Source organism: Littorina saxatilis, linkage group LG2, assembly GCF_037325665.1.
Source record: "Littorina saxatilis isolate snail1 linkage group LG2, US_GU_Lsax_2.0, whole genome shotgun sequence".
In the NCBI taxonomy this organism is placed as follows: domain Eukaryota; kingdom Metazoa; phylum Mollusca; class Gastropoda; order Littorinimorpha; family Littorinidae; genus Littorina; species Littorina saxatilis.
This window is the reverse complement of record NC_090246.1, coordinates 64,463,908-64,488,976: the sequence shown is the minus strand read 5'-3', so window position 1 is coordinate 64,488,976 and position 25,069 is coordinate 64,463,908. Positions and strand designations below refer to the sequence as shown.

Here is a 25,069-nt window from a genome sequence, read left to right as displayed (position 1 = left end):
TGATGTATTGTGTAAAAAAATTCGGCATCTCACACGGCATAAATAAATCCCTGCGCCTTGAATTTGTGCGCGATATAAATTGCATTAAAAAAAATAAGAAAAAAAAATCCCTGCGCTTAGAACTGTACCCACGGAATACGCGCGATATAAGCCTCATATTGATTGACAAGACAATTGAAAAGCCTCGGGGCATGAGATAAAACTGACACACACACACACACCGGGCACACCCACACCGCCCGTCCGTACACACCGTGCGTGGCATATTCGCATCGACCCTCTTAGCCGGGCCGCTCAGACGTATGAACACATGTACGTACGCACACACACATATACACACTCACAGATACATCCAGTTATACCAACAAACACACCCACCAGTCCAAACCCCATGGTAACTTTTGTAAATGACTCAGAAATGCAAAAGGAGAGGAAGAAGCAAGGGAGAGCAGCCAATCATAAATGCTAGAACTAAAGAAAAACACTCTGTGAGAGTTGTCTTCCCTAATAGCTGGGAAAATGAGGGTTGTGTTAGATAGCGCATCAAAGTGCGCAACTGTTTGCAGGTTGATTCTCCTTCTTCGTTTACTGCATTTATTTTGGACGAGGAACTGAATCCGAGCATGCTTGTGTTGTTGGCGTTGTTCTGTGCAATCATGTGAAGCGATGGTAGGTCATCTTTCTTATTCTGACTACGATTCAATGGGTCTTCTTTCTTTTGTCGGCCTTAATCTTGTTCAGTTGTTGTCTGGATGGGGTTCGATTGTCTCTGTTCAGTGTTCGTCAACTGTTACCATAAACTTGTAGAAGCCAGGCATCTTGAAAGGCAATGCTCAAGATCCGAGCCCTTGGAGGTTTAGACAAACTCCTTATTTTGTACCGTAACGAATCTTACTTTATTCCGGATCCTATACACTCATAAATCATGTGTGTGGCAACTCGGGGGTGAAGATAATACACTGCTCATCTGCTGACGTGCTGTACATGTGATCGGCACGCATTAGCCTGACTAGGTGATCAAGTGTACGATATCTTAGTTTATCTGCGTTTCTTTTGACAAAACTCACTTTTGCAGACTTAACAAAGAAAGTTACTCAGTCTTCTCCGACATCTAGGAGACAAAGCTCACGCGATTTCTGGTCAATATAAAATACTACCTACGCCAGTGTAAATTAAAAACAAACATCACAAAAAAAAAATTGTGTGGGTGTGTGTGCCTTAAACAACATGTATGTATAGTTGTGACAGATACACATGCTGATGCAGTGTTGCTCAGTCTTCGATCAGTAACGCATGTTTTGTTTGTTTGATGCATTGGTCTTAAGCTTACCCCTTTGAAGTTCGACTGTCCAATAATTTCAGGGGTTCACATCCATGAGAAATGGCATAGGACAAATGTCCTGGACAATGCAAAAGTGATAGGACATTTGTCCCGAAAAAAAAATGAATAGGACCTTTTTTTTCGCAACAAAACCTACGATAACAGCATGGTTTTGTCTGCTTGGAGAGACACATCGTAGCAAATCAAACTACTGTAAATTGGAAAGTACTGACAATGTCCAGATCAAATGAAAGCATAATCGGACAATGACCACTTTGTGACAAAAACAATAGGACATATGTCCTCTTGCATGAAAAATGTATAGGACATTTGGAAAAAATATCCGTGTATGTCCGATGTCCGACGTGGATGTAAGCCCCTGAATTTTAAAATGTAGAGTAGTGATGTACCAGAGGTCTTGTGGCAGAACTCCTTTTTTTTTGTTGACAGCCAGTACATTTGTACCTTTACATTTTTTTTCAATCCAGGTCGAATTGACAAACTGTTGTCTGAGCCTGGGAAAAGCAGTGGTAATTGGTATTGTGCATAGAAAACGCACACTTCCTGGAAGCAGTGACAAAAGAGTTACACAGGCAGTTTAAAATAGCGGTATTGACAATTACTCATAAATAATGCAACATTTGCTGTGTGGAGTACAGTTTGTTGAACTAAAGCACAAGTTTGCATCCCCACACTATTACTTGACAATGAAAGAGGCTTATCTAGGTTAAGTTAAAGCTGGTAGTAGAAATGCATGCACTCAGCTCTTGTTGATGACATCACTTCTGTAATCTTCAACTTCAACACAGGATGTACAGTAAATTGACACAACAAAACAAACAGACATTGTGGACAATTAGACTAGAGAATGTATCATATGAATTTAAAAATGCTACATTAAATTTGACAAATGTGAAGACAGGGACATAAATTAAGAACACCAAAATTAATAATAATAACAATTGGACTGGTCTCCACGTGTAGCGGCAACAAGAATAAGAATAATAATAATAATAGTATGTGCTTGAACTGACAAATGTGACAAGAAAATGATAATGCCAAAAGGGTGTCCGTTTAGTGTCAGTGACCATTAGTCAAAATGTGTGGCACACTGGTAGATCATTTTTGATGAGGTGATAAATGAAGTAACTAGTATTAAATATTGGGGAAAATTAACTAATAAAGCTTGAATATATATATATATATATATACATATAATATATAGTATATCGCTCCTGAGTTACTGTTATAGTTACCTTCAGTTGAAATGTGTAGGGCTAGGTGTGGCACATTAATAAGTCTTAACACTTTCTACCCCACCTATGTTGACGAAGTTTTTTTTTAGCCGAGACCAGCTGTGCTGCAGCATGTCACTAAGAATTTCAGTAAATGTGTATTAACTGTGTATCAACACGCTGGAATGCAGGCGTTAGATGGACTTTACAGGAAGCGACTGAAGCTAACAGTCTGAGCGGATATCCGTACCTGGTCAGATAGAGCCATATGAGTGGGTACGGATATATCCGTCCCTGGGAGACAATGAGTTAACCAAGATGTTGTAAGTATGCAGAAAAAAGGTGGCTAATGCTGGTTACCATTAGTTGAAAGCTAGGTGGTGAGGGCTCATGGGTGTGTTACATTTGTAGTCTGTTAGTGCAACTGATATGCTATAAAAGTATAAGTAGGGCAAGGCTGTAAATTGAGTTGCAATACTTGCATACTTTGGCCTAAGGTGTCAGATTCCACAGGTATTCACTGCATTCTTCGCAGTAAAGCCCTGACATGACATTTATAAAAACAAGTCGTGTGAAGGGAAATCAATACATTTAGTCAATCTGTCAAACTCACAGAATGATACTGAACGCACTGCATTTCAGGAAGACAATGCTTTGTGGATACTCCGCAACTGAGACTGAAAACGCTAACACACACAATTCACATGAAAAGCATAGCTGATTGCTTGGAGTGACAAGCCAGTAAACTGTATTGTCACACTCGCAGGAAAGCACACTTTAAAACAAATTCTTTTACACTTTTTGAGCCTGTTTATAATCCAAAAATAACATATCTGTATGGTTTGGGAATTAAAAATCATAAAGATTCAAAAGAATAAGATGAAATTAGTTTTGGATAGATTACTAAAATTTCAATTTTGATTAGAATATATTTAGTTGCCAAACATTAATTTATAAGCATCCAAGCTGAAATGCAATCCAATAGTCCGGGCTTCCTCCAAGAATGCTTGAACAAAGTTTCAATCAGATTGATGGAAAAATTAGTGTGTGACAGTGCCTCCTCAACTTTCACATAAAGCAGGATATGACGTCATCAAAGATATTTATTGAAAAAACTTAGTCAAAGCTTGATTAAATGTAAAAAACACACAAAACAAGCTTTTAAAACCTAACCATTATTTCATCAACTGTAACTCATGCAGATTTTAAATTCAAAGCATGCAGTCAGCGTCTCTATGTTATGTTATGTTATGTTATGTTATGTTATGTTATGTTATCAGACTGGTACTTAGGCTGTTAAGCCTTTGTCTGATCTTTTGATCAGTTGCTCTCCAAGCCTTACTTTGGGCTAGGTAACTTACACGATCTTTTGACCGTGGCCTATTCTATCAACTTTTTCTTGGCTGGTGTAGTGAGAGGCATACTGACATTTGGGCTATTCATATAATCTTTCAGTGCATTGTCCAGGCGATTTTTGAAACTGTTCATTGTCGGCGCTTCTACCACATTCTTGTCCAAGGAGTTCCACGTGTCTATGATTCTGTTCGTGAAGAAAGATTGTCGGAGAGCTGTTCTGCATTGTTTCTTCTTGAGCTTGAACTGATGTCCACGGGTATTACAAAGGCTATTCAGCTCCAGTGGGTTCTTGCAATCGTAGTATCCATGCACGAATTTGTATGCTTCAATCATGTCTCCCCGGATACGTCTATAGCACATGCTTGGAACTTTCAAAACTCTCAAATGCTCTTCATAACTCAAGGTCTTCAACCCTGGAATACACTTCGTGGCTCTTCTTAATACTAGAATTCTACTCATATAATTTCAGACAGTATGCATTTTAGAACATGACTGCTGCAGTTTAAAAACTGATATAAAGTAGTAGTTGCTGAAACTTTTTACTTGCTGGAAATTATGCAATTATGGAGACTGACAGTTTTGTTTAGATGCTGAATAGATGACCCGGCCCACACACATTAATGCCTTTGAATTTGTGTTTGAACGTTTCATTATTCAAATCTAAATGCTGTGTTGGATGGTCTTTGGAGACAGTGTATAATTCTCCAAAGGACAGTGTGTCAAATGTTTGTTTACGCTGTGTGATGCGTTTTAAACCCCTTACAGCTTGGAATATAATGCTTGCATTAATTCCCTTGATGACAGCGGAATTGAATACCTTAAAGGCACAGTAAAGCCTCCCGTAAACCATCACTAATGCTGTCAGGCTTTTACACACAGTACAAACACCCTTCCATTTGAACGCTCACCAAACGGGGACATCCTAGGTGCCCTACGTAAAGAGCGAGCAATTTTCAAATAATTTATTTTTGCGTGGTTTATCTTACCCCTGAGCCATCGTGAACCCGTGTGATCCAGTTTCCCTTTTTCACAATGCAGTAGTCAGTTTGTAATTTGAATGCGGCTCGCTGTGAGCTTATCTGGTAATCTTGAACTTTAGCGTGTTAAATTCATAGCTCATAATTCAGAGGCATTTAATTAAGTCTCCAAATTTGTAGAACCTACACTTGTAATCATAACAAGTCATTTTAGATCCCTTTGAAGTTACGGAATGAACTCCGATGAACTGTACGAATGCATTTCATTTACATGGGTCAAAGAAGGAATTATCTGTGTGAGCGAACAAGGGAGACAACTCTTTCGTGTAAATGATGTCCCGTGGTTGACAACGTACGCCGATTTCGGTGCATTTTCGTCGATTGAACAACCAAATTAATTAATTATGCTTAAGTTTGGAGCTCAATCTGTCAATTAATTTCACAACAAATGTTTTTTGGCTTGCTTACATGGACTTGTATCACTAAAAATAAGTCAAGAATGTCACTGGATTCTGAGCTATGAATTTAACATAGAGAGTCATCCCCACAAGGTTCCAGGGGTATGAAAGCAGCAATATCATCGAGAGGCAAGCTGTAAACAACACACGAGGCTTCCGCATCCCCACCTGCAAGACAGACCAGTACAAGAACTCCTTCTTCGTACGGACAGTCGCAGAGTGGAATCAGCTGAGTGACGCAGACCTTCCAGCACGACCAGCCCAGCCAGCCAGCGCAGCATCTTCAGCGCTGAGACTGCCGGCATCAGGGCTGCCCCAACACTGACCACCTACAGAGCTCAGTTTTTAACATTTTAATAAGTCACTAAGAGTGGAAAGACATTGATGTGACGGGACTATATGACTTGTCCCACCAAAGTCAGGACTTTTATTGTACTCTTAATTATTATTATGCGCTCTCCCGCATCCGTTGCGAAGATGACCAACAGTGGTTCCTGCAACGTAAAGAATCCAGATCCAGATCCAGATCCAGAACACGCTAAAGTTCAAGATTACCTCTTATCTGCAATAGCACGTTATTATGTACCTCTGACTTTTCACGAAACAAACGAATGTGGTTCATGAGAACTCTAGCGATGGCTTTTGACTGCCGAAAACCACGACCTTGCGTGACCCTGCTTCCGGGCTTTTCTTTTTTCAAACTTTCAAAACTTCGAATTGTTCTGATCTTGTCTTGATGAAAAAATAATTCTTTTATGATTTAAGAATGTTTGTGTAACAAGCTGTCAATTTATTATTTAGATTTTAAAAGTTAGGTCTAGCGCCAAAACGCACCACGGTCCGATTCATTCTGATAATCATCGCTCCGCGGCTATTGCCAGTTGAAGGGAAGTAACTCATTTTTGACCTGAGTTCAGGATGGGTCCGATTGTGATGGAGACAATCCGAAAAATAAATTTTTTGAAAATTGCTCGCTCTTTACGAAGGGCACCTAGGATGTTCCCGTTCGGTGAGTGTTCAAATGGAAGGGTGTGTGTAAAAGCATGACAGTATTAGGGGGCCCGGTAGCTCAGTTGGTAGAGCACTGGACTTGTGATCGAAAGGTCGCTGGTTCGAATCCGGGCCGGGACGGACACGGGTCAACTTAATGTGCAGACCCAGAGACGGAAGCCATGTCCCACCCCCGTGTCATCACAATGGCACGTAAAAGACCTTGGTCATTCTGCCATAAGTGCAGGTGGCTGAATACACCTAAACACGCAGACACCTGGGAAGCGCGACTCCGTTGCTGCTAGCTTTCCACTGGGAGGAAGCGACCCGAATTTCCCAGCGATGGGACAATAAAGTAATGAAAATGAAAAAAAAAAAAAGTATCTGTGATGGTTTACCTGAGGCTTACTGTGTGCCTTTAATCCAATGGCTTTTATTGTTTTTTTTTAGACGAATAACCATCAGGACTGAAAAAATATGACGACGAACAGAAGTCCAGACTCTTGACATTGAAGAATTGGGTGTAGAAAACTGCTCGACAATTAAATTCCATTTGATTAGTTAGCATAGTTACGGAGCATTTCGAGCAAATCATTGTGTCATAAATTACAGCAGCACATCGAATGTCCCTTTTTAAGGTCTAATTCAGACAGAAACCTGTTAAAAATGGCTCCTTAGATAGTACACCCGTTAAATGTTAATGTCTGGCCTTTAAACAATGTCATGAACAGTATTGTACAGTGTTTATCGCTCAGCTGTTGCAGTAGGTAGTAATTGACATTGGTCTTTTAGAAAATGTACTGGTAAAAAAACGGCCTAAAAACAACAGTCCATGTCTTTCACAAAGCTGAAAGCCTTTTGAACTGCATATATATATTTTATATATATGATTATATATATAAATATACAAAACCTATGACACACCTGTCGACCTGCAAACTTTACATTTTATCCACAGTATTGTAGCACCTGCCACTGGTTGAGTTGGCTATATATTCTCTTGGTAATGGGCCACTCTTCTGTCCGTGTCTCAACGAGTTTATGACCAGGCTTCTTCCTCATGTATATCCAATTGACGATGTTATCAGTTGAGAGTGTCAAACTGAGAGGTTAGTGGCTGACTTGTGTTGTATACTGTGAGGTGATAATGATATATGATAACATTCCCCCCGCGGGTTAGGGGGAAGAATTTACCCCATGCTCCCCAGCATGTCGTAAGAGGCGACTAACGGATACTGTTTCTCCTTTTACCCTTGTTAAGTATTTCTTGTATAGAATATAGTCAATTTTTGTAATGATTTTAGTCAAGCAGTATGTAAGAAATGTTAAGTCCTTTGTACTGGAAACTTGCATTCTCCCAGTAAGGTAATATATTGTACTACGTTGCAAACCCCTGGAGCACATTTTTGATTAGTGCTTTTGTGAACAAGAAACAACTGACAAGTGGCTCTATCCCATCTCCCCCCTTTCCCCGTCGCGATATAACCTTCGTGGTTGAAAACGACGTTAAACACCAAATAAAGAAAGAAAGATATATGATAACATAGTCAGAGGGCTTTGGCTATACTTGTGACATCTTAACTTGCTTTTCATAGGAAGTATTCAATTCTCCTTCTACTTATAGTTTTGGAAAGTTGTAATGCTTATGAATTCAGAAACATTATGGGAGTCGAAGTGTTATCTTCATCTATGTGTTTCCAGACGGTTGGTCAAATTATGCAGATGTGTTGTTTTTATTTTACATTCAGTTAAGTAATGTTATAACAAAAGCGGAGAACGAGGTTTTTCTCCTAATGTTTGTGTGTGTGTGTGTCGTCTTTCTGTGAAAAGCATTTCTCAAAAACTACTGAACGGATTGTTATGAAAATTGGTACAGACATTTTTGAGAGCATTTGCCTTGAAACAGTTTTCGTCGATTTTTGAAAGGGCTATTTGATGACGTCATATTTGCTGTTTGCAAAAGTTGAGGCGGCACTCTCACGGCATCAGTTTGTGTGTGTGTGTGTGTGTGTGTGTGTGTGTGTGTGTGTGTGTGTGTGTGTGTGTCAAAAGCATATATAAAAAAAAATACCGATAATCTTGTGCAGTTTTAGATCTGCAAACTTGTGCTACGACTACAGTTGTTCAGTATGAGTAGGTATCAAAACAGATGTTCATATCAACAGACAAAGCTAAAGTGGCATGGTAACCAGCATACAGGCCTAAAACTAAAAGGAAGAAGAAGCACTTCTAAAACACATCTTGAGCCTCCTAAACACAGTGTTGTGAAAAATGTAAGCACTGAACCCCTACCTCCTCCTCCATCGCCATTGCTCGCTCATTCGGGTGTAGTGACTCCTTCAGATTACAAAAATAAAATAAATAAAAAGTCAAACACAGTGAGACCGAAGACTTTGATTTTGACCCTGAAAGGACAGGTTTCAGATTTGTGGACATCGAACTTTTGAGGCGTTTTGTAAGCGCTCATCATGTAAACAACCTCCCGGCCATACTCGTTTGTCTCAAGTAAAGCAAGCATTGGAGCATCGAAGATCATTTTTATATGTCAATGCCTAAGAGAAACAGACGTTTGTTTAATTACGTCTAAAAAGTGTGGCGGCGTTAAGTTTACGGCTTGCTATGTTTGCTCTCGGAAAACACAACACAGATTTCTCGGGAATATCAACAAATCGCAACCTCCCAATAAGAAAAGCTGGCCAAATCACAAGAAGAAGAAAAACAAAGAAACGCAAAATGTTGCTGTTGCTGATCTGAGACACGTCAAAGTGTTGTGCGATGACGATATGCTACCTGCAGTTACTGTCACTGAAAATGCACCATGAATTGCCAAGAAAGTTGTCATTTGTGTTTTGGGGCTGGTCAAAACCAACCTTTTTGTGCATTTGTCAGAAAGCTGGAGGAACAAAACGCAGAACAGTCATTTTTGGACACTCCAGCCAAATTTGGTGACAATGAGATGAATAGTTTTGATCACATGTGTGTGACACTACTATTGCTAGTACTATGACCATAAACGTTGGCGTTACAACACTTGGTCCTAAAAATCTGATATTATGAAATTGTTTCTGCAGACAACTTAGTGAAATTTGCACCCTGCATTCCTTGATAATTCAGGTATGCACCGACCAAGTTTGGTGCAAATCGGTTTGTTTTCAATTGTGTAGCGCGAACACAAGAAAACGCAATTTTGTGCGAAATCCATGGGGTTTGCTTAGAAAGTTGGAGAGAACCGGGCGTATTTTAGTGCAATCGCTTGATAGAGTGGTTGATCACGCCTCGGCGTTCTTGTTTTGTAATGTACATGTATGTAAATTGCACATAATGCCTTATTTACAATACATCTAAGCATCAGTCCAGAAATTTGATTTCAGTGACTTAGTTCTCTCTCTCTTGATTTCAGTGACTTAGTTCTCTCTCTCTCTCTCTCTCTCTCTCTCTCTCTCTCTCTCTCTCTCTCTCTCTCTCTCTCTCTCTCTCTCTCTCTCTCTCTCTCTCTCTCTCTCTCTCTCTCTCTCTCTCTCTCTGCTTTTTACAAAGTCGCTCACTCGCAATGACACAGGACTGAGATATATGTGCCACTAGTGGAGGCGGGAGGGGAGGCGTCAACAAGGCAGAAATACAAAACCATTTTTGTGCATCCATAGGCTTTTTACGGACATTCCAGTCCGTTCGACTACTCTACAATTTGTATACATACATGTGCAGTGGTCGTGTATTCGTTCAAATATATGTACGTGTGCATGTATGTACAACTGCCACGTGTTCAGTCTAAACTGGCTACGTGACAATTCCCGTCTGTGTCCACGGTCGTCATTAGGCGTTGCTGGTCAATGGTGACAGAACGCTTGACCTTCACTACTGGGCAATGTCCAGTGGCGGTCCAGGCCGTCACCTCCAGTATTTGCACTGCAGTGAGAATTTTTTCGGCATTCGGGAAAAAGCTGGGTTGTGTGGTTTGTGTTCACAGATTTTTTTTCAGTAAGCGGCTGTGTGTTGGGGTCATCTGTGTTGTCTCTCCGTCAACTTGTCTTCCTCTTCTTTCGTCTAAAGGGGTCCATGCCGCAGCCACAAATAACGCCGAACCGACTGGCCTTCCTGGTATTCGATACCCACGGTTAGTGTTTCACAGCTTTTAAAAAAGACAGTTGCTCGAGTTTGGTCGTCAAGTTGACCGTTTGAATTTTGCCCCTGCAAACGCCGAGCATTGGATTGTTTTTCTTTGCGTCAGCGCCAGTTGTTGGCTCAGTAAAAGTTAAACGTAAATATGATTTAGGAGGTGCCATGTCTGGAGGTTACACATAGTATGCATACTAGGATGAGGTAGCTTGGGAGGTATCGGGGGGGGGGGGGGGGGGGTAATAGCTATACACTCGCAGATACTAATAAGCTCAGGTTATATATAAGTAATCTTAATAACGATGCTACAGATGCATCTTGTGACTGCGGATTCCCGTCAGAATCCGTAAAACACTTCATATTCGATTGTCCAAATTATCGCGAAGCACGTCAAGAAACTATACATACCCTCCCTAATCACATAATTCGCCTCCCCCACCTTTTAAACGGAGACAGACAGTATTCTTTAGATTTGAAAAGGAACATTTTTTCCACCGTACACTCGTTCATTGAACGTTCAGGCCGCTTTGGGCAAACCAGAACAAATGCTCTACAAGCCGGACAACAACTTTAACTTCTGCACATCTCCTACCCATCCCTCTTCTTTTATTCATCTTCTTTCCCTCCTTCCTTCCTTCTACTGTCTTTCTTTATAATCATTATGCAACGTTTATTACGTTATTAATAGATTTGGTTTATTCAGACAAATTGTTCAGCCGTTACCGCCTTATGTTGTACTGTCATGCAGGAACACCACTATAAGCTTTTAGCTTGTTGCTGTTTCTGCGAACTTTGTATACATGTCATGATTGTAACCTTTGTTAGAATAAACTTATGTTTAAAGAAAAAAAAATCATTTAAAAAAAAAGAAGATACTAATAAGGTGACCTGTCGTCAGGGTGAACGTGGCTTTGCTCTTTTTTGTTCGTATACAGTACTCCTCGGATAAGGTGACCCCCCTTGGAACCAAAAAAAATCGTGATCTTATCCGAGGGACACGTTAACCGATCCTCGGATAAGATCAATTTCAGTAGAAAAAATTGATCTTATCCGAGGAGATCAGAGTTTAGTTTGAGGCCCCATAAAAGACTTCCCGCCAATTGAAACTCAATGACGTGATAATGGGCAGATCCGGAGAGAGACACACACTGACATACATACTGACATTGACACAGAGACCATCGGCTGCATCAGAGAGAGAGCGAGAGAGAGAGAGAGGGGAGAGAGAGAGAGAGAGAGAGAGAGAGAGAGAGAGAGAGAGAGAGAGAGAGAGAGAGAGAGAGAGAGGGGAGGTGAGGTAAGACAGACAGACATAGAAAGAGAGGAGAGACACAGACAAACTGATCATGACAGAGAGAGATAAAGAGAGGAGACGGAGAGAGAGACATAGAGTTAACAAGTCGCGTAAGGCGAAATTACTACATTTAGTCAAGCTGTCAGTGGAACTCACAGAATGAAACTGAACGCACTGCATTTGTTCACAATGTATGGAACGCCAAAAGGCCCACGTTCTCGAGATCGACACTCGATACTGGCTCACTCGATACTGGCAGTATCGAGATGCGCAGACTCGATACTCCTTCATTTCATTGGTCTGATCTCGATACTGCGAGTATCGAGTATGGAAATGAACCAATCCGTGTTATCGAGGATTGTGGCTATGCCGCCCTAGTTCAGTATCGAGTGTCTACAAAACGATTGGTTAAATCAGTTCTGATCTTGAGGATGAACAGCACCCTGGTGCGCCTAAAGGCCCAGTAGTATCGAGAATGAGTATTGAGACTATAGTCTCGAGACTACCAGTATCGAGGCCTATTTGCACACGAAAACCAGTCAAAGCAAAAAAGTAAAACTATTAAGCAATCGATCCATTGGAAAAGTAAATTGTCCTCACACGTCCTCTCTCTCTCTCTCTCTCTCTCTCTCTCTCTCTCTCTCTCTCTCTCTCTCTCTCTCTCTCTCTCTCTCTCTCTCTCTCTCTCTCTCTCTCTCTCTCTCTCTCTCTCTCTCTCTCTCCACCAGTGACATACTAATAACAATAACAGCACTTTATTGTCAATTAAAATATTACATATAAATGGAAAATTTTCCTGATGGACGCCACGCTGTTTGTCGAATGACAAAGCTGACAGCTCGTAGCTGAGAACAATGTGCACGCAGCGAGAGACAAAACCATTTAAGTGTTTTGCTTGCTTTTGCACTTTGCTTGCTGATGTATCTGGGGACAATGGTAAACGAGAGAAGAATGGAGGATGTTGGGTTGATAATTAGCTTTTGGGAAACAGCAGGCTATATAATCACAGACCCATTAACAACAACTCAAAATGTAGTGGTGTGTGACTGAACAAACGTTTCATATTTGTTTCCATTTGCACGGATCGATGTATTTACACATGTTGGCAACACAATTGACATAAGCATCCTTTAAAAAGAAAGAAAGTGTACAGCGGGAAAGTAAATTGGTGGACGAAATTGAACATTTAGAGACAACTTTTAGTGAAAATATTTTGTTTATTTTGGAAAAGAAAAGACAGGAATTAATTGCAATTCGACAAAAGAAAATTGACGGAATGATTATAAGAACCCGTATAAAATGGATTTCGGACGGTGAATATTTTTGTAATTTGGAAAAATTAGACATGCAATAATAAAGGAAGTACAATCATATTATGATAATTTATATACATTCGATGAAAAAGATGTTTCATTTGATGATCAGATGCCAGTGATCGGCAAGCCGGAATCGGCGGAGATTCGTTGCTCTGATGTTCATATTTGCGAAAGAAAAGGGTATCATAGCGAGCACACACTGCATAACATAGACACAGTCTCTGATACACATCAGACAAATAGTCGGGTAGCTGAGTTCAGAAAAGTGCAACATGCTAAACGTTGAGGGTTACAAGCATCCACCTGGTCTCAATGGAGAGTCTGGACGTGGAGTAATGTAGTCTAGGTAGGTGGACATTCTGAATTTGGTTTGTTTGGCCGCCATGACACTTTTCAAAATGGCCGCCTGAAAATCTTATGCGGGCCATATCTCACGTGTTATATGGACTAAAGTGACAAACTAAAGGGCTATATATATGTATTTTGACATGAAGAATTCACATATGCAAGAATAAACATGATTTAAGTAGGTGAACATTCTGAATTTGGTTTGTTTGGCCGCCATGACACTTTTCAAAATGGCCGCCTGAAAATCTTATGCGGGCCATATCTCACGTGTTATATGGACTAAAGTGACAAACTAAAGGGCTATATATATATGTATTTTGACATGAAGAATTCACATATGCAAGAATAAACATGATTTAAGTAGGTGAACATTCTGAATTTGGTTTGTTTGGCCGCCATGACACTTTTCAAAATGGCCGCCTGAAAATCTTATGCGGGCCATATCTCACGTGTTATATGGACTAAAGTGACAAACTAAAGGGCTACATATATGTATTTTGACATGAAGAATTCAAATATGCAAGAATAAAACATGATCTAAGTAGTGCATTGTATGATTACTTCGAAAAATATGTCAGATCGCAGATGATCAAGCGATGGAACACGTCAACAAAACTGGAAAAGTCGCTGGAGGACTTGTTGGCATTACAAAAACAGACACAGCCAGGGACAGGTGGTCTCTGACACTCAGCGCAAGGTCTCAGCTGGCTAAGGACACTCAGGCCATGTTTGGCCTGTCTAGTGCTGCTGATGAAGATGACGAGCACGACTGTGCACACAAGGACTTCGGGAAAAAGAGGTTGAAACAGGATCAAGATGATCTACAGAAACTCATCAACTTGTTTCAGACATTCAACCCCTTTGCTCACCCATCACCAGACCTGATTTCACTCACAACTTGTGACGTTGCCAGTGATGTTGTGAAACATGACTTGCTAACAGCAGAGGAAACAGGAAAGGAAGTCATCTCAGAGTTTGTGCAGAAAAGATTTGTCCTGAAAGAGACTCTTTTCCATGACAGAATCAAAACCAAGAAACTCTGCACCTTGGAGAGCATGTACACACTTGAAGTCAACACTGGAAAGGAGAAAACTGTTGCCCTCAAAGCCGACAGGGACTTGTTCAGACGTGTGATAACAGCTATGGAAGCAGGACGGGATGTTGACATCAACAAGATGTTGGAACAAGAGCTTTGTGGAGTGCCTCTCTCGCTAGCAACTGCTGACTGCAGATTGCGACTGCCAAGACCGTCGCGATATAACCTTGAATGGTTGAAAACGACGTTAAACACCAAATAAAGAAAGAAAGAAAGAAAGAAAGACTGCCAAGAAACAAAGCTGATCTGGCCAAAATACTTCAGCAAAATTTGCCACAGAATGCTGCTCCAGCTCCAGCCCTGCACCATAGTTGATGGGATGGCGATGATACAAGTCTTGGGGAATCGGATGGGAGCAAAAACTTTAGGAGAGTGGAGTGACAATGTTGCAGAACACGTTGACAAGTACTTCTCACACTCCTGCGCCAGAGTTGACTTGGTCTTTGACAGGTACATCAAACAAACAATCAAATCGACGACTCGAGGCAAGAGAACAGACGGCAAGAAAGGGATAAGAAGGAATGTACTGTCACGCACTCGAGCTCTAGGCAAATGGGACAGATTCATACTATTGGAGGAGAACAAGGCCAGCTTGGCCAACTTCCTTTGCGAAGAGCTGGCAAATAATTTCAGGAATGAGCCTGGAAAAGAGCTGGTGCTGAGCGGTGGCTTTTCTGATGCCGAAAAGGTCTGGTCGTCATCTGACAGAGATGTCACACATCTGTCATATGCTGAGCATGAAGAGGCAGATACCAGAATGCTTCTTCATGCCAAAGAAGCAAGAGAACAAGGATATCCACAAGTAGTCATCGTCAGCCGTGACACTGATGTTCTTGTTCTACTTGTCGCTCACCAACCACAGCTCAGTATCTTTGTGTGGATGCAAACAGGAACACCCCGGAAGAAGCACTTTGTGCATGTGCATCAAATTAACATCACTGACCAACAAAGAGAATCATTGCTGGCAATCACAGGTTCTGACAGCACCAGCCAGTTTGCTGGCATTGGGAAGAAATCTGCATGGAATGTTTTCCTCGACAATCCCCATCTTCTCCAAAGACTTGGCATGGAAGACTTTCCTGATGAGGAAGTGCTCATGGATGCAGAATCATTTGTCTGCAAACTCTACAACCCGAACACCCAGCACACGTCCACACAGCCGCTGCGATGCGACGTTTTCCACAGCGTGAAGAAAACGCTTGAGAACTTCCCCCCCACACAAGATGCTTTGAACCTACACATCAAGAGATCTCACTACCAGGCACTTGTGTGGAGGCGGGCTCTGGAAACTAAGCCACACCTACCGGCTGTTGTCAACAGTGGATGGAAGCTGGTCACGAAGGAGACTGGCGACGTGATTGAGCCCATCCTGCTGAGTCGTGCACCCACAACTGACACAAGACAACGTTTTCTCGAGCTCATAGATTGTGGCTGCACATCTTGTGCTACAAGACGCTGCAGATGTTGGTCCAGTGGACAGGGATGCACAAGAGCATGCCGATGCAAAGACTGCAGAAACCCACACACTTTGGCAGGGCTACGCAACTAAGCCTTGAAATACCACTTTGTGCCTGAGAAACTATTGTTCTGTTTCCATGGAGGCATGTAGCCTGTCATACTCAGTGATCCAGAAGCGACAGATCGTTTCTTATAATGTTACATACCCATTATTGTGCCATCATTACATGTTCATTGCTAAAAAGGGAAGACCTAACGAGTGTAATGCATAAACGTTTGTGCATCATGTTGTACTATGGTATTTGACATTGTTCTTGTGTATTGAAGAGTCAGAGTTGTTGTGTACTGAAAGTGCGTAATCAGCATGATAATTATGCTATATTATATAGTATCATTGGTGTTTCAGAAGTATTACAATTTTCAGCTTATATCATCACCCAATGTTTATATTTTCTTGTCATCATTGATATCAATTTGTTGTTCACCAAAGCAATATGGAGTAAACTCTTTGTACGCTGATATGGCATTGTCTAAGATAGCAAATTCAGAAAGATAATACTTACTAAATTCGTACATCGCACAGAGCTATTTTGTCAAATATTTAATTTTTGTAAGGAAATGTGAATGTTAGGGTTATTTTTTGTGCCACCATTGACTTTGTCATGCAAAACATAGGAATTGACTCCATGTTTTTGAGTTTATTCCAAATATAAGCTGAGATATGAAGAAAAATGTAGATTGTGGCGGTCATTTTGAAAAGTGTCATGGCGGCCATAATATCCAAATTCAGAATGTCCACCTACTTAGATCATGTTTATTCTTGCATATTTGAATTCTTCATGTCAAAATACATATATGTAGCCCTTTAGTTTGTCACTTTAGTCCATATAACACGTGAGATATGGCCCGCATAAGATTTTCAGGCGGCCATTTTGAAAAGTGTCATGGCGGCCAAACAAACCAAATTCAGAATGTCCACCTACCTAGACTACACTACTCCACGTCCAGACTCTCCATTGAGACCAGGTGGATGCTTGTAACCCTCAACGTTTAGCGTCCCATTTTTTTTTGCAAGCTACAGATTTCAGCTACCCGACTAAAAGTTGATCGTCGCAAATCAGGCTGGTCAGTAGCAAGGGAATTGCTAGAGAAAAAAGCTTTGGTCATAAAAGGGGCTCTTACTATGCCACCCCTAACACAGTTATTTTCGGACAAATTCTATGGAGCAGCAGAACCAGAACTTCAACTCTCAACACCCAATAAGAAAGATAATGTATGCTCTCATAAGAAGAGTCACCTCCTTTACATGGATACAAAGCAAGAGTTACCTCCCTTGGGTTCTGGAACATTCCGGTAGTTTCGCCGTAGTGCAGTTGTTTTCGTTCATTCATTCTTCTGATAAGGGAAATTAAGAAACTCTAATGTCATATATACAATATTTAAATACCATATAAATACATTATGCACACAGGGCAAAGCGAAGTGTCTGCAGTTTAGTAGTACTGCTATTGTCACGTAGCGCTATCGATACGTATCGCCGTATTGACACGTAGCGCTACAGTACATTGTTTTTGAGTCACTTGAGAAAAAGTGACTCTATGTAATCGGTCAGTGTTAGTCTGTCCGGCCGGCCGTCCGGCCGGCCGTCCGTAGACACCACCTTAACGTTGGACTTTTCTCGGAAACTATCAAAGCGATCGGGCTCATATTTTGTTTAGTCGTGACCTCCAATGACCTCTACACTTTAACGATGGTTTCGTTGACCTTTGACCTTTTTCAAGGTCACAGGTCAGCGTCAAAGGAAAAATTAGACATTTTATATCTTTGACAAAGTTCATCGGATGTGATTGAAACTTTGTAGGATTATTCTTTACATCAAAGTATTTACATCTGTAGCCTTTTACGAACGTTATCAGAAAAACAAGGGAGATAACTAGCCTTTTCTGTTCGGCAACACACAACTTAACGTTGGGCTTTTCTCGGAAACTATAAAAGTGACCGGGCTCAAATTTTATGTGAACGTGACTCATTGTGTTGTGAATAGCAATTTCTTCCTGTCCATCTGATGCCTCATATAATATTCAGAACTGCGAAAGTGACTCGATCGAGCGTTTGCTCTTCTTGTTTCACAAAATAGTGATATCGACACGTAGTGCTATGGAGACGTAACGTGACGCCAAAAAGTAACCAAAACGGTCCTTAGCCGACTGACTATATATATATACGTCCGGGGGTGTAAGGTATCAGTGTGAGGATCACCTTAGACACAGGCTTATAACTCAAAAAGTTTTCGCTCTTTTCTAAAACGGATTTCTCCACTGGATAGAGTTTCAAAATCTCTTTTAGAAAATGTAAAAATATTAAAAATCATGCAAAGGTGACATGCGACTCATTCCAAGGTGGAGGGTCACATATGGAGAAAAAAAAACTCTGTCAAGGCCACAGGAGCTTGTATCCAACCACCGGTCGATAATTATTTACTTCTTATTCCATTTATTTACTCATTATTCCATACAGTCTACTACCACTGTTTACTACTTATTATTATTCATTTACTAATAAATAGTAGTAGCAGGGACCTATATAGGTCTATGGTAGTAGTAAGGGTAAGCATGCAGCAGTAAATAATAAGCATGCAGGAGTAAATAATTATGGACCGGTGGTTGGATACAAGCTCCTGTGGTCAAGGCCGCAAAATTGGGAGATTTTTTTCCGTTTCAGTTTCGCTTGATCTTAAGCGGTGGTCCTCTGCATTTAGAAGTGTTCCCGTATCCGAGGTCACGCTAAGCGAGGTTTTCTTAGTCTTACAAAGAAGGCTTTAGGTCGGGACCAACACCCTGATTGATGTTATCAAAGGTGTGACCTTAAACGGTAGTGACGTTAACCGGGGAGTACTGTAGAGAGAAAGAGAGAGAGGAGAGGGGTCGGAGACTGAGAGTGAGAGAGAGACAGACAGACAGAAACAGAGACCATGAGAGAAGAGAGAGAGGGGGAACGACTAAAGAGAGAGAGAGAGAGTATTGGCGTTAACCAGTAATTACCGGTATTTTACCGGTTGAAATGAGAAAATACTGGAAAATAATTGGCTGCCGGTATGACCTACCGGTTGATTTTAAGAACTACTGTTTTTTTCGCTGGTAAAACAACAAAACCAGTACTCTGAGTTGGACTCTTGCTGGCTCCAATGACCAGCCTACCTTTTTTCTGGATATTTTTCATCATTAAAGTTGTGTACCAGTTTGAAAAAATATTAGCGCCATCACTGGAGAGAGAGAGAGAGAGAGAGAGAGAGAGAGAGAGAGAGAGAGAGAGAGAGAGAGAGAGAGAGAGAGAGAGAGAGAGAGAGAGAGAGAGAGAGAGAGAGAGAGAGATTCCAAATATCTCAAATCTTCAACAATGTCTTTTTTTTGGCCTAAAATTGGCACTACTCAAATATCGCTTATGACATGCATTACAACATGAGGTCAATCCTAGCCTCATGCCTCTGCAGAAGGGGAGCGGGCACACTGCAGACTTTACATCTGTCATCATCCACGGGTCTCACTCTGTCAAAGTGGTTTCCGTTGGCAATTTGATTGGTTCAGCGACTTTTTTGGCGGGAACTATTTTCTAAGATTTACTGATTTGCGAAAGATTTCCTCATCCTTCTCTTTGGGGTAAAATAATCGGGCTATATAATCTGATGACGTTTACATTTGTGCGTCACTTCTCTTTTGACGTCATAATTATGGAGGAAAAAACTCTGTCAAGGCCACAGGAGCTTGTATCCAACCACCGGTCGATAATTATTTACTCCTTATTCCATTTATTTACTCCTTATTCCATACAGTCTACTACTACTATTTACTAGTTATTATTATTTATTTACTAATAAATAGTAGTAGTAAGGGTAAGCATGCAGCAGTAAATAATAAGCATGCAGGAGTAAATAATTGTCGAACGGTGGTTGGATACAAGCTCCTGTGGTCAAGGCCGCAAAGTGGGAGATTTTTTTCCGTTTTCGTTTCGCTTGATCTTAAGCGGTGGTCTTCTGCATTTAGAGACCAGAACGGGTGTCACCTAAAAAGATGTGTTCCCGTATCCGAGGTCACGCTAAGCGAGGTTTTCTTAGTCATACAAAGAAGGCTTTAGGTCGGGACCAACACCCTGATTGATGTTATCAGAGGTGTGACCTTAAACGGTAGTGACGTTAACCGGGGAGTACTGTAATGCGCTTATTATTTTTTATTCCCTATAATCGATGTCCGCCGGCTTTTGATTCGTGCTAACTTAATACATTGTTTGTGATTATTCTGTAATTGCTTTGCAGCCGCTTACCACTAAACGACTAGGAAAATTAACCAGTAAGCTTGTCAGACACCTCTGTCTTTACGAGTAGTGTCACGTGCCTGTAGATGGTACGGTGACACGGTGATGTATAGAGATCGAGGATCTCTGTGCGTTTGTTTTTGTTGTTGTAGTCTTCGTTCTCAATCGTGATCTCATTTCAGTGTAGTTCCCAGATACACTGAGAGGACGTTGATTCAAAATAAATATTGGTCAAAATGTCCTGGCTGCAAAAACAATGGTTGTGTCAGACGACATTGGGTAAGAATATCCTTTAACTTAAATGTATACCAAAAGTCACACGCCTGACTGCTTTCTGCGCCCACAGTTGAAACCGTTTGCTGAAATGATTTCTTAGTTGACACCAGTGTAAATTTGCGAAATGAATTCAGCAAAATGTGCCAACCCGGCGCAAGAAGCAACCAGGCTGTTGAGTTTTAGTATGTGTGCAAGTGGATATGTGATCGTATATATGTTACAGTCAAAACGGGAAATCAGTCATTACGGGTAATGACTAAAAGTTTTAGTCATTTCCGGAAATGACGGTTTTGATCAGTCATTACTGGAAATGCCTAAAATCTTTAGTCATTACCCGTAAATGACTAAAAATATGCTCTAGACATTACCAGTAATGACTGAACATGAACTAAATGTTCTGAGATGAATCCCATTATTACAAAAATTGTGAGTCTTCATAGTTTGCTCCCCCACAATCATCTAATTTTTATCCAATTATGCATGATATTGTGTTTCCATACAATATTTAACATAAGTCAATATTAAACTTAGTAATAATTCAAAAATCAAGCAAAAACACATTAAATTTATTTGGTTGTAAAGGCTATAAAACACACAGAGTGGTAGACACGAAGGTTGCACCCGTGTGTGCGAAAGCCAATTGCTATAAAACGCGCACTAAATGCGTGTACTTCTCAGATCGGCCAATAGAAATGCTATATAGAACGCACTCCCTTCGCCATAAAGCGCTCAAACCCCGAACCGCATAATCTCTCAATCTATTCGCAACTCTGATGTTAAACATTTGTCAATCTTTTATTTCAAATACACATTAGATAAAATGAACAGAAATTTGGAATAAAGAAAAGATAAAATGAACAGAAATTTAAAGAAAATGGAATTATCTCTCTCTCTGTCTTTGTCTGTGTCTCTCTCTGTCTGTGCCTCTCTCTCTCTCTCTCTCTCTCTCTCTCTCTCTCTCTCTCTCTCTCTCTCTCTCTCTCTCTCTCTCTCTCTCTCTCTCTCTCTCTCTCTCTTTCTCTCTCCCTCCCCCTGTCAATACCCCTTGCAACTAAACCGTCTTGAACACACACTTTGACGCTGTAATGACAAATACACATTCGATAAATTGAACAGAAATCTGGAGTAAAATAGAATAAATCAATGGAAAATTGAAGTAAATGACACACACACACACACACACACACACACACACACACACACACACACACACACACACACACACACACACACACACGCACACACACACACACACACACACGCGCACACACACACACACACATTTCATTTGTTGTGGCAGTTCAGGCTTTGGTGGCAGCGACTGTTGCATTTTATCTTTGATTTGTAGCACTTGCACCTGTTAGTGCGACACTTTTTTGTTCCTGCACAGTTGCACTTGATATAACCCTGCCCACCACTCTGTGATCCGCGAATAACTGTTTCTCGCAGGCTCAGGATTGTGTCACAGTTAAGGTCTGCCGTATCCAGGAGTTTTTGTGGACATAGTTCAAACCCACTCCTTTCATACGAACCTTTTAGAATCCCATGTTTTGTTGCAAGAGTGTACGTGTTGTTATCTCGCCTTTTAGTCATTTCCGGAACAAAGTGTCCGATCTTTTGCCTCGACGATAGATGAAAGACGCCCCCTTTTGGCGTGTCTAATTGAAGTCACCAGTACAAACCGCTTTTCGTTGTTTTTTTCTTTATTTTCTTTTCGTGTTGTGTTTGTTGCAGGCAGGATATCTCGGTCATAGCCTGTAAGTGAATTGGGATCTTCTGACAAAGACTGATACGTTTCTTGTCACACATGTGCCTGTAGCGAGCAATATTGCATCATAGTTGCAAACACTCGGACGGTAAGTGGTGAGCACAGTATAAATAACTGACCGAGCAGAAATCTTTAGAGGACCGTCTTTTTTGCCCACTGGTGCGCGTTAACAACTTTGTCATTCACACAAAAAAGAAGACCAAACAAGTATGCGTAGCAATTCGTGTCTGCTGGAAAGGGGACAACCACACCAAGGCCATGAACAATTGGGGATGTAAGTTATGTTTGTAATGTATGAGATCCTGCTGGTTTCTTTAAAAGGCGGATTGTTTGAAACAGAAAGACAGTGCATTTGTCTCTCAGTTCGCAATGGAGAAAAGTAGATAGTTTAAACTGGTGTACTGCTCGTCATAGCGTACTCTCCACAAAGTCACCTTTACGTCACCGGTAAAGTACTTTTCCTTGATGCATTGTTTAAGTATTTCTGAATGAGAACCTGTTTGACTTTTGTTTTAAATGAATGACGACATTTCTATCGATCTGTTAGACATACTCGAGTTTTTCCAGAATAATGCAAAGCGTCTAAAATTCTATGAAATACTCATCGAATGATGCTTTTAAATGATCTGTACTGTGTCTGTCAGAGTTTGATTTTATTCTACAATTCCGATTATGAAAACGAAAACGTACCCAGAATGTGTGGGCTTTACTGATTTGTCCCACCGAACATACTTCAGCCCAGACACAGACTTACGTGTGGATATCTAATGCATGCGAACAACGCTTATTTCATACCGAAGTACCAAATTTCATGTGACGGAAAGTCGAGATTAAAAAAATGATGTAGAGTACGTACACAGAGATCGACATAGGAGTAGATGAGCACAGAAGATGGACGTGATAAATCGCTGCTATCTACTTCGCTGAGATGGTGATCCCTTGTCAGTCTTCCTCAAGTCTGGCATCGATTTTTTGTCGCTGGGGATTTTGTTTGGACACTTCAAGTCGAAATGCATTTTCTTCTGGGCGCCTCAGCGAGATTTTGCTGAATAAGGGCAACACTCGCGTGGTTTTTGAAGTATTTAATCTGGCTTTATTAAAAATTTTAAAAACCTGAGTTTGATTATTGATATGATAGTTACTTTTAAAGATATTCATAAAGCTGGTCTGTAAACAACCCATCAAACATCTTATAATGTTCGAAAGAGGGCTGTGTGAGACTATCCAACCACAACCCCCGAATTCCACCACGTGTCTATCAGAATAGCAATACTGTATCTATACTGTATATACATGAATATGAATTTAACTATGTAAGTATCAGTTTGTTATTATTCATTTACCAATCCTTTACTCCGTCAACAGAGGTACTAGGTCCAGATAACGTTCTAAACCACGTTTATTTTCCTGTCGTCTTGGCGTCTGTGCCTTTCTGCGCCAACGGAATGAAAAAAGAGAATAAACTATACTTATTTGTGTCCAGTTGGGTATGGCCTTGCTTGCAAATATTTTTTTTCTTTTTTCTCGCCGTTTACTTTCGAATCAGACCGCCCTTTGTTTCATTTTTGTTTATGAAGAGTACGCCCAAACCCGAAAACTGCAAGCCCACAAGACAGATTTTGCACGGCAGACTCAAAGTTTTTTTTTTTTTAGATACGCATTACAAAGACTGTTCGGTTTTGTGTGTGCTTTTTTTTGTTTGTTTGTGTGTTGTTGTGTTTGTGTGTGTGATTTGCTGATTTGTGATGTAGGATTTTGCGTATCAAAGACATGTGCAAACACTCTAAAGATGCTGACTCGTAACTTCTGAAAGAGCAGCTGCACCATCCAAAGTACTGATACGTGTGAGAGAGAGAGAGAGAGAGAGAGAGAGAGAGAGAGAGAGAGAGAGAGAGAGAGAGAGAGAGAGAGAGAGAGAGAGAGAGAGAGAGAGAGAGAGAGAGAGAGAGAGAGAGAAAGAGAAAGAGAGAGAGAGAGAAAGAGAGAGAGAGAGAGAGGAAGGGAGGGAGGGACCAAATATCGGAGCACGTGAAATTAAATTAAACAAGTCGCGTAAGGCGAAATTACTACATTTAGTCAAGCTATGGAACTCACAGAATGAAACTGAACGTAGTCCGCCGCTAGTGCAAAAGGCAGTGAAAGTGACGAGCCTGTTTGGCGCGGTAGCGGTTGCGCTGTGCTTCATAGCACGCTTTACTGTACCTCTCTTCGTTTTAACTTTCTGAGCGTGTTTTTAATCCAAACATATCATATCTATATGTTTTTGGAATCAGGAACCGACAAGGAATAAGATGAAATAGTTTTTAAAACAATTTCGGAAATTTAATTTTGATCATAATTTTTATATTTTTAATTTTCAGAGCTTGTTTTTAATCCAAATATAACATATGTATATGTTTTTGGAATCAGAAAATGACGAAGAATAAAATGAAATTGTTTTTGGATCGTTTAATAAAAAAAAAAAGATTTTAATTACAAGTTTCCGATTTTTAAAGGGCAGCTGTCGGGTTGCCTGGCCTCAAAAATGCGCGGAGTCGCGTGCAAACACGCGTTTAAGAGTTTTCCGAGTTGATTCAACTAAAGACTGTTGATTTGGTCCAGAAGAAGACACTTTTATCATTAGTTTGAAACCATGAAAATGAGTGAAACTTTCTGCTAGTTCTCACAATCCGCAAGAAAACGAAGCAGTTGGCAGGCCGAAACGACTCAAAATCCGCGACCGACAACTCTGTCAGCACAAGAAGAGACGCCG

The 25,069-nt window shown here is 40.7% G+C and overlaps 1 protein-coding gene across 1 annotated transcript in view; it reads left to right on the top strand.

Annotated features, from left to right (window-relative positions):
- The first annotated feature begins 527 nt into the window (after nt 1-527).
- Nucleotides 528-25,069, top strand: part of LOC138959541 (alpha-1,6-mannosylglycoprotein 6-beta-N-acetylglucosaminyltransferase A-like) — a 78,145-nt gene continuing 53,603 nt past the window's right edge. The window contains exon 1 of the mRNA XM_070331058.1: nt 528-669. The gene's annotated coding sequence lies outside the window, so the exon portion shown is untranslated. The remainder of the gene's footprint in view (nt 670-25,069) is intronic.